This window comes from Alligator mississippiensis, chromosome 9, assembly GCF_030867095.1.
Source record: "Alligator mississippiensis isolate rAllMis1 chromosome 9, rAllMis1, whole genome shotgun sequence".
Taxonomy (NCBI): domain Eukaryota; kingdom Metazoa; phylum Chordata; order Crocodylia; family Alligatoridae; genus Alligator; species Alligator mississippiensis.
Window position 1 is genome coordinate 67,374,749 of NC_081832.1, and position 17,696 is coordinate 67,392,444.

At 46.2% G+C, this 17,696-nt stretch overlaps 1 protein-coding gene across 1 annotated transcript in view; it reads right to left on the bottom strand.

Annotated features, from left to right (window-relative positions):
- Positions 1 to 14,944, bottom strand: part of RAD50 (RAD50 double strand break repair protein) — a 53,246-nt gene extending 38,302 nt beyond the window's left edge. Inside the window, exon 1 of the mRNA XM_019478508.2 lies at positions 14,699 to 14,944. The gene's annotated coding sequence lies outside the window, so the exon portion shown is untranslated. The remainder of the gene's footprint in view (positions 1 to 14,698) is intronic.
- Between the last annotated feature and the right edge of the window lie 2,752 nt (positions 14,945 to 17,696).

The window sequence follows — 17,696 nt, forward strand, 5'->3', positions numbered from 1 at the left end:
CATTCACCACAGATACTAATTTGTTGAGAAAACCCCAGTCTACCGTGCTGGTTATGTGTGTTGGTTGTAGAATACTTACTGGGCATGTCTACATGTACACTAACGAGCCATGATTATGGTGCGTTAAGTTTAGTACCTGTAATAGCAGGTACAAAATAATGCACCATAATCAGCGGTACTGTGCAGTAGGGCCAGCACACGCCTTTTAGGTGATGGGAGTGTGCAGTAGACTAATGCTACTGCGTGTTAATGCGTTAGCATGACTTTAGCCATGATATGCTAATGCGCAGTAGATTTAATCTGTTGTGCTTTTAGTGTCTTGTCTAGACACACTCTGTGAAGATCAGAGTATGCTTTAGTCTGCCTACTTTCAGAACCTTTCCATTTTACAGCAGTCTGACCAGAGTAACAGGTTGCTGTTAATAAAATACATACATATTTAAAAGTACAAGTTAAAAAAAAACCAAAGAGAAAATAACCAGTTTTATTTCTAGTTGCATGCTCATTTGCTCTGTGATCCCAATCATATTCTTGGAAATCATGAATGCTTAGGAGGGGACATTTTCCAGAACTGTGACTGGGCTTTCGCCCTTGTGGTTCATTATGTTGCTCACAGTACTGTAAGTAATATATTCTCTTCCAGTGACATCATGATCCAGGAAACGGTTTTCAGGTTGTTGAGTGATCTACAGTTTATGACCAAAACTAAGAAGTCTAAAAATATTCTACCACCAAAACCTACAATTCTACAAAAACTCACCACAGAACTTTAGCACTTAGTGCAGGATTAGGATACAGTTTGGTAGTGTAGTTTATTGTACAAATATTTTTAAGGTTTTTTTTGAGGCCAGAAAAAAATCACATTCACATTGGATGCAATGTTTAAAATGTAGTATAATTAACTTGAGAACATCAGTGCCATAAGGTATTGAAGCCAAGGACATAAGGTGAATCACAAAAGGATTAGACAGCTAAATTAAATATACCTCTATTTTGGGTGTGATATAAGAATTTAAATCAGAATACAAATATCTGTTGCATTAAAAATAGTAAATAATTATAAAGGGATCTAAATCCTCATATATATAAAACATATTTTATCTTCTTTGCTCACTGAGTTAAAACAAAAACTTTCTATGCAATTCCAACTGAATGAGAACAACTAATTGCACTTATCTGGTAAAATTAAAAATAAATAAAAAACCCCAACAGAGTCTGTCTCTCCCCACCCCACCCTCAATTAAATTAGAAGAAAAACAGAAACAAAATGTTGCTTCCAAGTATATCTAAGACTGGATAACTAAATGCCTTATTAAAGACCCTTTTTATTTTCTTGCCACAAAATCTACTTGCTATGGAACTTTTCAACTGAATATGAGATATTTTTTTTTGGCATAAAGAAGATATCAGATTCAGTCTGAATTATTTATCTTAGTTTAAAACAGCTACATAATTAGAAAATAATGCAGGCAGAAGTGACAATTTTCACCTGAGTGGTCACAGAAAATGGTTTATAGCCATGAGAAAACACAAGTGCATAGCTGCAGGCTGCTTAAAAGTGGCCAATCGGGTGAAAATCTGAACTCATTGCATGAGGGGTCAAATGAAAACGTTTCAAAACATAGCATCGTCTGTAACTTATGTCTGCCCTGCCCCACCATCTCGAGCTGTTTTCAAAAGAGGAGGGGGGAAGGGAGCCAGAAGCATTTCAGTCTGGGGTTTTTTCAGCCCCTGATGGAGGGTGGGGCAGGTGTATTGGAGCCCTCCTGAGGTGGGGGGCTCCAATACAGCCACACCAGTCTCCAGCGCTGGCTGGAGAACTCCTAAAATGAGCTCCCGCTTTTCCTTTTCCTCCCTCCCATTCTGAAACACAGACAGGCTGGGAGAGAAGAGGGGCCCCTGCTATGGGAAAGCGGCTGCAGGCTGCAGCCAGCAGCTAGATTCCTCTCCCCCCTGGAACCAACAGTGAACTTCTGTTTGGTCCGGGGGATCGTTGTGACTCAGAACACTTCCTGCAAAGCATTTGCAGTTACAGTGGGGAGCTGCGTTTCTGTCTGCACTCAAAAGTGATGTTTCCTGTAATGTGTGTTTTTCTTTGCACTAGTCTGCATTGAACTGTCTTTATTGTAACAGGCATGGCAAATTTTGAACTCTTAGGAAATAAACAAGTAGATACAGATAAAATAAATACAAAAGTGTTAGATGCAATTGGCCGGACCTCTGGCCCACAGGCCAAATCTGCCCCATATTGCTCCCTATGGGTCTGAAAATTTGGCAGCAGGGAAGCATGGCAGTATTAATTGCCTGTTCCTCTGCTGCCATATTTTCAGACCCATGGAAAGTCCCATAGGCCAGATATTGTGATCCTATGCCCTTAATCAGGAGTGGGCAATTATATGACCCCAGGGGCCACATAGGGAGTTGTGATGAGTTGTTGGGGGCTGGGTCAGCACCCCCACTACTGCTTGTCACAACCCAAGGGTGTGATTTTTGTTTTGTGTGCGCTTTGGCGCCACTGAATTATTTTCCCGCCAATTTGTAGCTTTCTTTGCAGTGTGCATTTCTTCTTTGCAGTTAAGAAATGCTCGTTGCAAAGAATTCCCGCCATTTGTATGATAATTCGAGCCCCATTATTGGCTCGTGTGCAATTATTCACACGTGGCGGCTAGTGATTGACTTGCTAGCCGTATAAAAAGCTTGAATGGTTTCCGCCCAAATTGGAGGACTCCACGAACATCAGGAGGAGGGATCTTCATGCTGTGTGAAGATCTCTAAGCGCTGCAGAGCCTATTGGACCCAGCGTATTTCAAGCAGGCAACAGGGGTCTGATCAGCCTCTAGCCTCTCCCCGTTGCTGTTTGCAATCCTCGACGTATCCCTCTCCCTGCGCACAAGTTCCACGGAGCCTAGCAAACTTTGCGTGAGTCTATTCAGAGCTCTTCACTTCGAGTACTTTCTTCGGTTGGCGCGACGGGCTCGCGGTTTAGAGCCTCCAACCGGATGGGCTAGAAGAATGTTCACGGGAAGGAACTCTAGTCCGCCTCTCTTCTTTTCTATTTGTAACTGTAACTCAAGCAAGTTTTCCTGCCTGCACCGTGACCATCTTCGGTGTAAGTAAACAATCTTAAATCAACCATTACGAGTCCGTGACTAATTCTAGCGTGTCGCCTGTTTTCTCCGATCCAGCGTGCCCGGGCTGCTGGCCACAGCCCGCGCGGCGCGAAAAAGGGCCCGGATCGCTCCCGGCCCTCACACTGCTGTAGCAACTAATCAAAACTCCCTATGTGGGATGGGGCCACGGGCAGGTGGGAAGCAGCATTCAGGAGCAAGATGGACAAACAAGGCCAGGATCACAGGATGGGGTCACAGGGTGGCCCCTGCCCTGTGGGTGGTTGTGTGTCTGTGGGGGGCGTGCCTGGGTGTCAGGTCCCAGGAGCTGGCTGGGGTGAGGGGAAGGAAGAGGGAGCAGGGTGCACGTGCAGCAGAGCTTACCTGACCAGTGCAGTCTGCAGCTGCTCCTGCAGCACTCTGTATCGGGCTAGGCCCCTCCTAGGACATGCTGTACCATATTTCAGCCCATGCCTGCCAGCCCAGCCCCGGCCAGTGTGCACAGCTTACTGGTGGGGCTACTCCCGCTGTGGCTGCCTCTGCCTGGGTGCTGCTCAGCTCCCCTCACTTTCAGTGGTGGATCCTTTTCCTCGTACTGCTCCACTCTGGGCCAGAAGATAGCTTCAGCAGGGCAGCTCCTGCCCCAGTGCAAAGGGCTATGGAGCTGGAGGCCTGAATTCCAGCTGAATTTCTGAAAGATTGGAGATTATGATCCAAATTTAAGTTTTGCAAGTGGTCCTTATTTTTATAATGGAAGAACCAATCTCCTGTATTCAGATTTCCCTAAACATTTTGTATCTGTATGTTCAACCTCAGCTTGATCTCTAAATGACTGACACAAAAATGAGATACTACATTTGTGCACACTCTCACATAGGCGACAGAAGTGGGGGCTAACGTGGGGCAGTGGTAGGACTGCAAGGCAGCCTGTCCATGGGCTTCTGGCGGCTGCAGATGGGGTGGGGAGGGGTGCGCACAGTGGTGAGGGAGGGTGCGGGGCTGGGCCTGGGGCAGGTCCTGCACAGCCAGGGCAGAGTGCAGGACTGAGCTGCAAGGGGATCAACTGCAGGGCATGGCTCCTGCTGCCATGCAGAGAGGAGAGGAATGCAAGGCGTGTGCCCCCAGATTTGCGTGGAACAGGGAAGGCTGTAGCTGTGGCTGGGGCTGTACTAGGCTCTTCCTGGCAGGGGGGCAGGGCTGGGCTGCACTGTGCTTGGAGCGTGTGGCAGCAGCACTAGAAGGGGGGCTATGGGGGGGCTTCAGTCACCCCAAAATTTACTGTATCCCCCCCCAGTCCCCCTCTCAGCGCCACCACCGCCCACCCTGAGTGCAGTGCTGCCCAATCCTCCCTGCCAGGAAAAGCGCAGCACAGCCCTGAACACAGCCCACAGCAGTAGCCTGCCCTGCCTCATGCAGAGCCGGGGGCATACACCGCACATACCACCTGGCGTGCATGCAGTGGTGAGAGCCACCACCCCCTCCCTGTGGCAGGTGCCCCCTGGACGATCTGCTTGTGACTCTGTCTCACAGCCCACCCTGGTGTCATGACCCAAAGGTCTGATTTTTTTTGTGTGTGCTTCGGCACTCGAATTATCCTCGTGGGTATACAGCTTCGTTGCACGGTGGAGTTCTGCTGCGCAGAGAACCCGCGTGCAAGGGAGTGTTCCCGCCACTTTGCAGCGGTCTTTGCAGGGTGCATTTTCTTTGCAACACAGAAATGCACGGTGCAAAGGAGTTCCTGCTCGTCGTATGCAAATTCATGCCCCGCAATTGGCTAGTGCTAAATTATTCACACGTGGTGGCTAGCGATTGGCCTGCTAGCCGTATAAGAGGCTTGAGCAGTTTCCGCCCAAGCCGAAGAGGACTCTGCATCCATCTCGTGGGGACTCTGGGTGTGCGCGGCAGGGTAATAGAAACCCTGTGTGTTGCCCAGAGGAGTTTGGCGGCCTGATCCACCGCCCACCTCTTCCCGTCTTCGAACGGAGCCTACTATAAGACGTACCGACGAGTTTTATGCGCGCTTGTCCTGGACATCCGGAGTTCTGTCTGCGTGGAGCCTAGCAAACTCCACGTGTGTTCGTGTTTTCTGTTGTAACCACAACTCAAGCAAGTTCTCAGCCTGCACTGCGACCATCTCGGTGTAAGTAAACAATCTTAAAATCAACCGTTACGTGTCTGTGCCTAATTCTAGCTCGGCGACCTCCCTCTCCGACCCGGCCTGCCCGGGCTGCTGGCCACAGCCTGCGTGCAGAACGATGAAAAGGGCCCGGGGTCCGACCCGGCCTGCACATGGCGACGAGGATGGGATCAGGAGAGGGCTCGCTAGAGTTAGAATTAGTTGAGAACTGCCCTTGGAGAAGTGGGAGACGCAGCGTAGCAAGCGTCGCAGAACTGGAGGCGCACATCGTGTACCACCAGGAGGGCAGAACGGGCAGGAGATGTGTCCGTGGACACCTTTCGTTAAGGGGAGAAGAAGGAGCTTCCGAAGTCGGAGCCCTAGAAGGGAAAGAGGTGTATCTTCACCCCGCGGCGTTCAGGTGTATCATGGGCGATGAGCGGGTCCTGTATAGGCCCCTCGATAGTGTGACCCTTGCCGAAGTCGACCCGGCGAGCGCAGTAAGCCCGACCCCCACCCGGGAGTGTGTCCGTTGCTCACGGTGTGCCCGAGAGATGGGAGAGACGATGCCAATCGGCTGGTTTTCCCCTTGTATGGTGGTGCCTAGACTGAGGGGTCGAGATCATCCGTCCGAGCTCCGCGAAGACCCGGAGACGGAGGACCGCGCCGTAAATGAGAGAGTGGTCCTACGGTGCGACAAGGGGGGAAAACTAAATGCAACCTTTCAAACTATGGCTGATTTAATGAGTGAAACTTTAAGTTTGAAGACCCAGCTGCATATGGCCGTTCGGGCAGTCGGAGAAGCGGCTGAGAAAGGGGATCTTAAACTGCCCCAACAAGATGGCGCCGAGCAGAGGGAAGACTGCGTGGAGAAGCCGGAAGAGAGGGATGGAGCTTCGGGAGAGCCCGCAAGGTTTGGCCGGTAACTCCCCCCAGCGACACAGCTTTGATTTCGCCGACCACGCCCCTTTGCCGAAGGGAGGGGGAGTCAAGCGGAGGAGTGCATCCGCCCCTCCCGCCTGAGACAGCAATGACTCCCACTGTAACAATGACTGCAGCTCCGACAGAAACAGCAACAGCAACAACAACTCATGAGGAAATTGATCAGCCTGCAGTATCAAGCAGCCCAGTCATCGGTCCGCAGAGTGCAGTTCATGCTACCACCTATTACGCTCGTTCCAGAGCCAAACTGCAGAATTTGTGTAGAGAATCCAGGATCCGACCCGAAGAAACTCTGGCTGTGTGGACGTCTGGTCGTGGAACTTGGGTCCGACCTCCTGGACCACGAAGAAGCACGCTTCTTGGTGAGACAAGCTTCATGGAGTAGGGGACATGTCACCGACATCGACATGGTGGCGTTTAGCATCCACTGGCCTATTCCGATTCCAGCGCTTGTGGCAGGAGTGATTGAACAGAAGGCCCACACATGGCACGACGGACGACCAGAACACACCGGTGCAGAACAGCTTGTACTGGCTATTATCGGAGTTTCGTATTGTGCCTGGAACCCAAGAGAATGCACGTTGGGACTAACACCGCTCCAACGAATGCGACCGTGGCCTCATCGTCACCTGCGAGACCCTGGAACCGTTCCGGTGACTCTTGACAGCATAGTGTTACATTTCAGCTCTGTGTTCTTGGGCAACCCTGGCACAGGATGCAGTCTGTCTGACTCACAAGGACTCACCCCCCTCCCTCTCCTCCTCTACCTAAACGAAACTGATTAAGATGCAGTGAGAGACGCACCAAAAACTCTCCAGATAAGGGTGATAAGAGTGAAACAACTGCCCTAGGTCTCATTTACATCCGAGATGGAACCAGATGACCATTCATTTACATGAGAGATGGAAAACAGAAAGCCTGAAGCAGAGACTGCAGTGAATTCTGGGACCAGAGATGCAGGAGAGCACTGCATGATGGGGAATCTGTGCTTCCAATGTTAATCAACCCATGTTCACACACACCCAGCTCAGCATTTATCAGACCAGTTCTAATCTGGATTTGCTAAGGACTTTCCCCCCCAGACACACACACACAGCTCTAAGTTTAATAGGCATCTCGGGCCGTACATTCCCCGGTCCCACTATGGGAGGCCTATTTAAACTTGATTGACTAAAACTTGGTTGCCGGGTTAGGGAATGCTGAGGCAAGAGACCGAGTCAGAGGGGGTATGGGCAACATTTGAACAATGGTTAAGGGTTCATCACAGCATCCAGCCTGCTGGAGCCCTAATCCCAGGTGTTGTCATATCTTTCCTGAGACGACTGGTGTGAGTCCTCTCCACAAAAGGTTATGAGCACCCCAATAATTGCTTTAAATCTGGAAAAGTCATGCTAAGCTGAGGCTTGTGCACAACAAGTAAAAATCCAAAATCCTGATTCTGCAAGCTATCTATTGTTCCTGAAGAAACCATGAGATATCCCATCAGTATATCTGCCATCCATAGGAATCTCAAGCTGGCTCCCAAGTATTTGGGTTACTCCCTAATCTTAAGTGTTTCCTGATTATCAATCAGTTTCCTGAGATGGTCCAAACCAGATAACCCCTTGTCAATAGAAAAGACAATGATTTACACTACTGAGGGTGCTTCGAAGCAGCTGAAATGAGGGTATAAAAATCTGTAAGTGTGTGTGCTTAAGAGAGAGAAAGAAAGAAAAAGAAGAAGCAGGAGGAAAGAGGGAGAAAAGGAAAGAAGAAGAAAACTCCTGTGCTGATACCATCCCCTGTCATTCTTGGGACGCTGGAAGAACAGATCATCTCTCTCTTCAAGGATTGTGCTACGGACTGTGCCTGTCAGCTTTGCAGCCTGAGTACCGTGGACTAGGTGAGACCCCAGCATTCTCTCTCTTCTGTCTAGGCATAAACTTCTGAACCTGCACTGTATTAGTTAAGCTTGAGCTAAGTTTCCCCAAATACTTAGTGAAACCAGGGTAGTATTGTCATTGTTTGTGTTTGTTTTTCTTTTGCATGTCTATTACTACTAGTACTATTATATATTTCATATGCTTAGCAATAAATAACTTTTATAGTCAAACGGGTAGTAATTGGGTATATTTTTCCTTCTCTGCTTCTCTTTCCTCCCGTGCTCTGCAGCAATGCTTCTTTTACCTATGCTAAAGATCCCTGTGAAGCCCAAATTATTGTGGGGTCTGCTCATCAAGAGGCCAAAGATTGGGACGTGCTGAGTTTGAAACACATAAGGGGATCAGCTTGTACAGGCTGATTGACCCAGTTTGACTCAGACGTGCCCTTATGAACTGAACGCTGGCCCATGAGGGTGTCAGCTGGACACCCAGCCGGATTCAGAGGGATTCTGTTTACCTGTGTGCTTGTGTCTGACTGCATTTTATTGTTGCTCTTATGAACTGATTCTTGGCACATGAGGGTGTCAGCCTGTCCATCCTGATCAGCCCGGCCAGGTCAGGCGTGTCATGTTAATTTGTGTGTGTTAGTGTGTATGACTGATTTGGTGACTGGAGGAACCCAGTCCCATTGAGACTGAGTCCTGCAAGATAGCTCCACTGGGGGTGAGGGCTTGCAGAAGGGAGAAATGCAGCTCCGTATAGTAACACAAGCAGCACATTGACAGAATCACCAAGACCCTAGAAACTATCCCTAATAAATGAGCACACCCCAAGGTAATGGGCAAATTTGGTAACAATAGATAGTTGTCTTAAAGTCTATGGGCAAAGAAACATCGTGGTTTTGCGGATTGTGCTGAACCCACTGGTCAATCATCCTGTGAGTAGTCTCCTTCATCAGTTGTCAAGACTGCGCGTCCTAATGGAGCCAAGACTATCCAGTGATCGGGAGTGTCAACGCCCGACTGAGGCTCAGAACACGAAACACCACGAATCCGAGCGTCCAGTATTATGCCAGCGAACGCAAGAGGAGCGATACATGTTTGGGTTCCTCCTGCAGTGTTCTGGACTTAATAAGAGACAGCTTCGGATTTTGGGAGACGCGGGACAATGGCAGCTAGCCTACAAGTTAGGTTTTCACTATCTAGAAGAAGGCGATGATGACTCCTCGACAATTTCGTCAAGTTGCTGAGTCGGAAAAGAGAGAGAGCTGTCCAGTATAGAATCATGTTTACATATCTGTATTTAATAGTGATAATAATTTTGATCAACTGCATTATCGTGCGGTCCTGTGTGATTTTATAAATAGTAGTGAATAAACATTTTAAGAGAGTTCTTTTACAGATCAGGGATTCGGAGTGCGTTGTGGAGAGAGGCCCCGAGAGGGACAACATCACCGAAAGGAACAAAGGCCTGACGCGCGATTCCACCATGACACCCACTGAAGTCATGATCGTTCAGTTTTTTGTTATGAATGTGATTTTATGTATATGTGTGTGTCGGTTATTATTTGATTCCATCCCTTGAGGACGAACTTTTATTGTTGACTGATTTTGTTATTGCTCGTTTAGTTTCGCGAACCATTGACAGAGCTGTTAATAACCCGGATGATAGGTTTGAAGTATAATTCTATTGTGCCTTCAGCAAGGGGGGATGTCATGACCCAAAGGTCTGATTTTTTTTGTGTGTGCTTCGGCACTCGAATTATCCCCGTGGGTATACAGCTTCATTGCACGGAGGAGTTCTGCTGCGCAGAGAACCCGCGCGCAGGGAAGTGTTCCCGCCACTTTGCACCGGTCTTTGCAGGGTGCATTTTCTTTGCAACACAGAAATGCACGGTGCAAAGGAGTTCCCGCTCGTCATATGCAAATTCGTGCCCCGCAATTGGCTAGTGCTAAATTATTCACACGTGGCAGCTAGCGATTGGCCTGCTAGCCGTATAAGAGGCTTGAGCAGTTTCCGCCCAAGCCGAAGAGGACTCCGCATCCATCTCGTGGGGACTCTGGGTGTGCGCGGCAGGGTAATAGAAACCCTGTGTGTTGCCCAGAGGAGTTTGGCGGCCTGATCCACCGCCCACCTCTTCCCGTCTTCGAACGGAGCCTACTATAAGACGTACCGACGAGTTTTATGCGCTCTTGTCCTGGACATCCGGAGTTCTGTCTGCGTGGAGCCTAGCAAACTCCACGTGATTGTTCGTGTTCTGTCTGCGTGGAGCCTAGCAAACTCCATGTGTGTTCGTGTTTTCTGTTGTAACCGCAACTCAAGCAAGTTCTCAGCCTGCACCGTGACCATCTCGGTGTAAGTAAACAATCTTAAAATCAACCGTTACGTGTCTGTGCCTAATTCTAGCTCGGCGACCTCCCTCTCCGACCTGGCCTGCCCGGGCTGCCGGCCACAGCCCGCGTGCAGAGCGACGAAAAGGGCTCGGGGTCCGACCCGGCCCGCACACCTGGCTGTGAAGAGCCTGCCCCAGCCGTTCCCCCTCCCCCACCCCTTCTCCCACAGACTTACCTGCTGGGGCTGTGTGCAGGCATGCATGCACTCAGCACCCCCAAAATATTTTTTTCTCCCTCTGCCTATGCTTCCTCATGAATTTTGACTCAATGGGTGGTTCTTTGACTAAGAGTACATGTAATGATTATGAACCATGACTAGTGATAAGCCTTGTCTAGTGGGAAAAAAAAATCACTGCAACTGGTAGTTCAGAGAATTCAAGAGTTCCTGGAGTATAAACTAGAGCAGTTGCAGAGCCTCATGCACTGATATGAACGTGTTCCACATACAAAGGAATTACTTTGTGGTGTCAGTGCAATTCAATAATACTTTTTTTGGCACAAAATGCTATATAGATATTGCTAAAGCATCAGCAAAAATCAGACTATCAGGGTTAGGTACAAGCTACAGAAATGTTTATGCATTATGTTTATGCATTCTGAGTCCTTGGGTTTGTTTGTCATTATAGTTCATCTATGATGGCTGTTACCTAGTATGCCATCAATGATGTTTGTTCTCTCCTAGTCATACATTTTTCTTATTGCTTTTTCATAGAATCACAGAAAATTAGGATTGGAAGGAACCTCAGGAGGTCATCTAGTCCAACCCCCTGCTCAAAGCAGAACCATCCCCATCTAGATCATCACAGACAAGGTTTTGTCAAGCCAGGCCTTAACAACCTTCAAAGATGGAGATTCCACGACCTCTCTAGGTAACACGTTCCAGTGCTTCACCACCCTCCTAGTGAGAAAGTTTTTCCTAATATCCAGCTTAAGCCTCCCTTACTGCTACTTGAGACCCTTGCTCTGTGTTCTGTCATCTGCCACCACTAAGAACAGTCCAGCTCCATCTTCTTTGGAACCTCCCCTTCAGGTAGTTGAAGGCTGCTATTAAATCCCCTTTCAGTCTTCTTTTCTTCATACTAAATAAACCTGGTTCCCTCAGCCTCTCCTTATTATAAGTCGTGTGCTCCAGCCCTCAAACCATTTTTGTTGATCACTGCTCCAGCTTGTCCACATTGTTTCTCCAGTGGGAAGCCCAAAACTGAACACACTACTCCAGATGTGCCCTCACCAGTGCAGAATAGAGAGGAATAATTACTTCCTTCAAACTGCTGGCAACACTAATGCAGCCCAGGATGCCATTAGCCTTCTTGGCAACAAGGGCACACCATTGACTCATATCCATCTTATTGTTCATTGTAACCCCCAGGTTCTTTTCTGCAGAGCTGCTGTCCAGCCAGTCAGTCCCCAGGCTGTAACAGTGCATGGGATTCTTCCATCCTAAGTATAGGATTTTGCACTTGTCCTTGTTGAACCTCATGAGATTTCTTTTGGACCCATCCTCCAGTTTGTCTAGGTCACTCTGAATCCTAGCTCTACCCTACTATTACACCCCCCAGCTTCGTATCATCTACGAACTTGCTGAGGGTGAAATCTATCCCATCTTCCAGATCGTTAATGAAGAAATTGAATAAAACCATCCCCAGGACCAATCCCTGGGGCACTCTACTTGATACTGGCTGCCAGCTAGACATTGAGCCATTGAGTACTACCCATTGAGCCCAACACTCCAGCCAGCTTTCTATCTACCTTACAGTCCATTCGTCAGCCCATACTTCCTCAGTTTGCTTGCAAGACTCCTGTGGGAGATGGTACCAAAAGCCTTGCTAAAGTCAAGGTATATCATATTCACTGCTTTCTCCACATCCACAGAGCCAGTCATCTCATTGTAGAAGGCAATCAGGTTGGTCAGGCATGACTTGCCCTTGGTGAATACATGCTGCCTGTTCCTGATCATTTTCTTCTCCTTTAAGTACTTAAAAATGGATTTTTTGAGGACCTCCTCCATGATTTTACCAGGGACTGAGAGGAGGCTGACTGGTCTGTAGTTCCCTGGATCCTTCTTCTGACCTTTCTTAAAGTTGGGCACTATGTTTACCCTTTTCCAGTCGTCTGGGACCTCTGCTGATTACCATGAGTTTTCAAAGATAATGGTCAGCCTGGTGCAGTAGTCTGGGAGCTGACTTTACCTGTGAAGACCAGGGTAAAAAAAGGCACTGTGTACTTCATCCTCATTGTCACAAGGTTGCCTCCCCCATTCAGTATGGGACCCACACTTTCCCTGACCTTCCTAATGTTGCTGTCATACTTGTAGAAACCCTTCTTGTTACCCTTCATCTCCCTTGTTAGCTGCAACTCCAGTTGCACTTTGGCCTTCCTGACTTCATCCCTGAATGCCTGAGCACTATTATACTCCTCCCAAGTTATTTGTCCAAGCTTCCACTTCTTGTAAGTTTCCTTTTTGTGTTTAAGCTCTGGTCTAAGCCAAGCTTGTCACTTGCCACATTTTTTATGAGATTCAAACAATTTTGTTAGTCTAACCAGAAAGAATTCTACCAAGCTTTCTTTGCTATAAGACTTCTCCCATTCTAGCATTTCCTGTTGTTTCAAATAAGAATTTACCCTTACATACATTTCACTATATGTATCAACCTGAATCAGGATCATACTGAAGGATGTAATGATGAAAGTGCTTTGCATTATTTTTGAGCTGTTTGAATTACCCAATATTCAGATAAGCAACCAGACTTCCAGAAATATCTTCTGTTGAAAAAAGAATATAGATTTATAGTAATACATTGTTATAAAAATAGAGTAAGATCATGGAAATGTAGGACTGAAAGGGTCCTCCAGGGTCCCCAGATCCAGTCACCTGCCATCACTGCCAGCCATGTAGTGTAATCCCTTTTATATATTTATTAAGCTCTATTAAAGAACCAGTTAGGTTTTTGGCTCTATTACTCTGGAATACTTGCAGAACCTTGCCGCTCTGAGGGTTACAAGCTTTCTTTTAATTTTCAATCCACTTTATGCCCATTCATATCAACATGGTTGGTTACTTTAAATAGATCTTTACCCTCTCTCATGCATATTCCTTGGTGTTTTTATAGAGAACAATTACGTACTTCCTGAGTCTCCATGGCTTTGGGATAAATACACTCTTTTATAGTCTCCTCTCATGATACAGATTCCTTAATCATCCTAGTAGCCCTTCTCTACATCTGTTCCAAGATTGTTAAACTGTACAGAATATTCCAGATAAGTTCTCACAAATGCCATGCACAGTTACATTAATACTTCAGAGAAATACATTGATGGACACATCTTAGGATACCACTTGTCTTTTTCATGACTCTATCACTTTGGTAGGTGGCAATTGCACTGTGATCATCCAGTACACCTAGGTCCTTCTGCTCAGTTGTTTTCAACTGATGGGCTTCTGGTTCATAGCAAAAATGTTGTTGTTAGTTCCCAAGTACATGACCTTGCATTTGTTCTATGAAATTTCAGTCCACTTTTATTATGCCAGTCCTCAAAGTCGTCTAGTTCCTACAGTGATATCTGGACCCTCCTCTGTATTGTTGATGTCTCTAAAAATTGTGCCATTACCACATTTCATCTGCATGCACCCACTTTCTTTTGCTAGTATCATTAATTAATAAGTTTTCAAGCAGCAATAATCATGCCTCAGGTTCACTTCATAGGCTGCCATACTCCCACTGCAGTTCCACTGATCCTAGAGAAACCCTGCTAGTAATCTCCATTCAGCCTGATACTTCCCCTTTCACAACACCCATTACCATCTCCCCTTAAGGTCATTCATATAGATATCTAATGGTTCTTGTACTAATCTCCCCTATCTTTTCCAATTTAAGTAATACTTTCCCATGTTGTACCCATATCAGGTACTTCACTGGAGCCCAAATAGGAGACAGGTTCTGTACTTGTTTTCTAGATAAGTTCTTTTATCAAAGAAAAATACCAGGTTAGTTGGATATGAACCACTGCTGGTAAACCCATATTGCATTTTTCTTATGTCTCCGTTTCTTTAATATCCTTTCCATCAGAATTCATTCTAAAGTCTAATAGCTTACATTTGCCCAGATCATTTCCACCTTCCTTAAATATGGATATTGTCGTGAATCAGAGCAGCCTCCGGCAGCTGTCTGACTCACACAGGAGTGTTTAGATTTTGAACTCGGCAGGCAGGTAATTGATGGATGGAGTGGAATTAACCAGGCACAGACACGTGTAGGTTACAGGAGTTTGTTTACTTACGTCGCCTAGATAGTGATGACGACGCAGGCGAGCCTTTGTTCCATTATAGCTTCGGTTACAGAGTTGAGTACACGCATTCAGGTTACAGCAAAGTAATGACGGACGTGGCGCCAGAACGCTCGGGCTAGCAAGACTTTTTACGTCAATATTTTCCAATGACGGGAAGTTTATTGGGAATTGATCAAGTTCCCAAATCTCTCTGGTGACGAACACAGGTATCTCTCCTCTGAAATCCCCAGAGTTCTCCGCCTTGGGCGGAAACCGTTAAACTATTTATAGGCAGAGGTGTTTGACAGAGATACCCAATCGTGAACCGTTACGTGGAATCTTTAATTTTTTGGCAGGTAGCAGCTCTTTGTCTCCTCAAGTTACAAGGTAGTGGGTTAGGTTTCTCTACCTGTTACGTGTGTGCTACGTGTGAGGAGCTTACGCTTATTTTTGACCAATTATATATAGTTTCCCCTAGCATTTTATTTCAGGGATTTATGGCAGGGCTATCCCCTTTCACCCTGACCAGTCTTAAGTTTCGTTTCTCGTTTGTGATGTGGGCATAAATTTAAGTCTCTTGCTTGGATTTTTTTTTCTCAGGAACTTCTGGACAGAGATTTCTTTAACCCTTAATTGACTGCTGTGTGCATCTCTTGCTAGTGACACGGGCACTGATTAATTTGGTTGTGACAGATATTACATTTTGCTGTTCTTCAGTCACATTTTCTAACCTCAGCTTAGTAAAAATACTTCTGGACCTGTACTTTTATATGTCAGTTCTTCCAGAATTTGAGGGTGGAAATTATACAGTTCCTTACTTTCTCTCCACAATGTGAGTACATAAGTTTATTAGCTATGACAACTTTTCTGTAATGTCCTTATTATCTACCTAAACTATTTCTAAAATGGCATCATTTTCTGTTGAGCATTATTTAATATTTTATGACAAAAAAATCTATTGGCCATCACACTCATGAATATCTGAAGCCTACCTATACTATCAGCATTTGCTCTCCAAGGTAAAATCTTTTATAATGAAAGGATACAATTCCTGGAAGTACTTCTCTCTCTAATAACCATTAATAATCCATACCCAAATCCAACCATGGGGGATTGTAACAGGTTGCCCTCCCCAGTGGCATGTTTTACAGCCTATGAGGGGCACCCTGGAAGTCCCTTAATGTTTCAATTCTATCTTATCCTGCCTTTACTTTCCTGCCACGTCTTGATGTAAATATTGTTTTGATGTTATTACAAGCAGGAGACTGCCTATTGTACTTCTACGTTGGGGTTCTCAGCCACCACGGGCCTTACTCCTCCCTTACCCCGTCATTCTCTAGCTAGTCCTACCAGTCTAAACCCACCAGATAGGGTTTGACTCTGAGGCTCTAGCTTCTAGCCCGTTGCCCTCTTTTTTTTCTTTTTTTTTTTTTTACTATTGAGCCAGGCCTTCTAGCCCCTTTTCACCCTGTGCCCCATGGACTCCAAGCTGCTGGGTCTTCTGCCTTCTCAGGCTTGGCCCTTTCTTATACTAGCCAAGATCCCTGCACTGGGACCCGGCTTCAAAGTCCTACAGCCAGCTCTGGTCTACTGGCCCTATACAGCTGCACCCACTAGTGAACTTGGCCCTTCGGCCCTTTATGACTACACCCCAAGGCACTAATGAGGTCTCCTCCTCCCCTACAGCCTCAACCACAAACCACCAGTTTATCAATGAAAAAAAAATATATATAAATAGTAATTCCATGGGCTATAACCACAAAAAAAAAAAAAAGAAATTAAAGAAGTCAGCATGCCAGTTTACATTTTTTCCACGGCTCTGTGCTTCTGCTTCCCACCATCTGTGACGCTCCTCCTTGTGGGGCTGCTGCCGCTTCTCCAAGAGTCATCAGGAGTTCTCCTCTCACAGTAGACAGACAGACAGGCAAGCCTCTCTGTGGAGCTCTTATACACAACCTCCTTCCCCTTTGGCTGCCACCCGCAACTGCTGCCAAGCCCCGGGTTTTTATAGTTCTGGCCTGCCCCCTTCCGGTCACCTAATTAGCTGGGCATGCTCAGCTTTGAACCCCTACCCTGCCAGCAGGCTGTGCCCAGAAAGTTCTGATCTTAAAGGGACCGGCCTGCTTTCCGGTAACAGGGCTAGGGTTCCCTGTTACTGTGATCTACATCAGACACCTAGCATTACTTTGATAATTTATCTTATCATGTTTCCCCAAACTGATTTTGACATAGACTTGGATTAAATAGAATTTGTGTATTTTATCTTAGTCTTATTTCTTTGCAGTCTAGCCTATTATTAATATATAATGCTAGGAAGGTGTGCGTCCTAACTTGCTTTCTAGTTAGGATTGTTATTTCATAGGACTGTTTCTGTTACCCCTGTAACAGGTTTCACAGTCTGCACTAGTAGGGTCTTCCATGTTGTTGCCTACACTGCAATCATATCATAAAATTATTTGTGTATTTTTTTACTAACATACAGCTTCTTAGCTTTTCACCATCTCTACCATTTATATGACTACTGTTCTAATTAATATTAGTACTTTTCTTCTCCCTGCTGACTATTTTCTTGTCACTGATATTCCTGTATCCATTGCTGTTTCCTTATTTACCTGATTTTCATCTTCCTATACATTCAACTGTGAGCATGAATTTCAAACAATAGACAAGACATAACAACCTGACAGATCACAAATCTGGACATAAAAGACTTAGATAAACATTTTTTTTGCCCTTAAATAAGATTAGTGACATTTTACTGGAAGAAGAGACCCACACAGAGTCTCATTCCATAGCTGCCTTCACACATTTTCTCCACACCAACCCATTTTGTACACCATATATTAAGTACAGACAGTCAGAAAACTCAAGGCTGAATCAATTCAATCTTTGCAGGTGTCTCAAACTGCCTATATTGAACTGATAAGCAAAAAAGTGATCTGACATTCATTTTTCAAACCAGAAAGGCAGCCAGATCCTTGCAGTGGCCCATACCAGTAGCTGTGGGGCA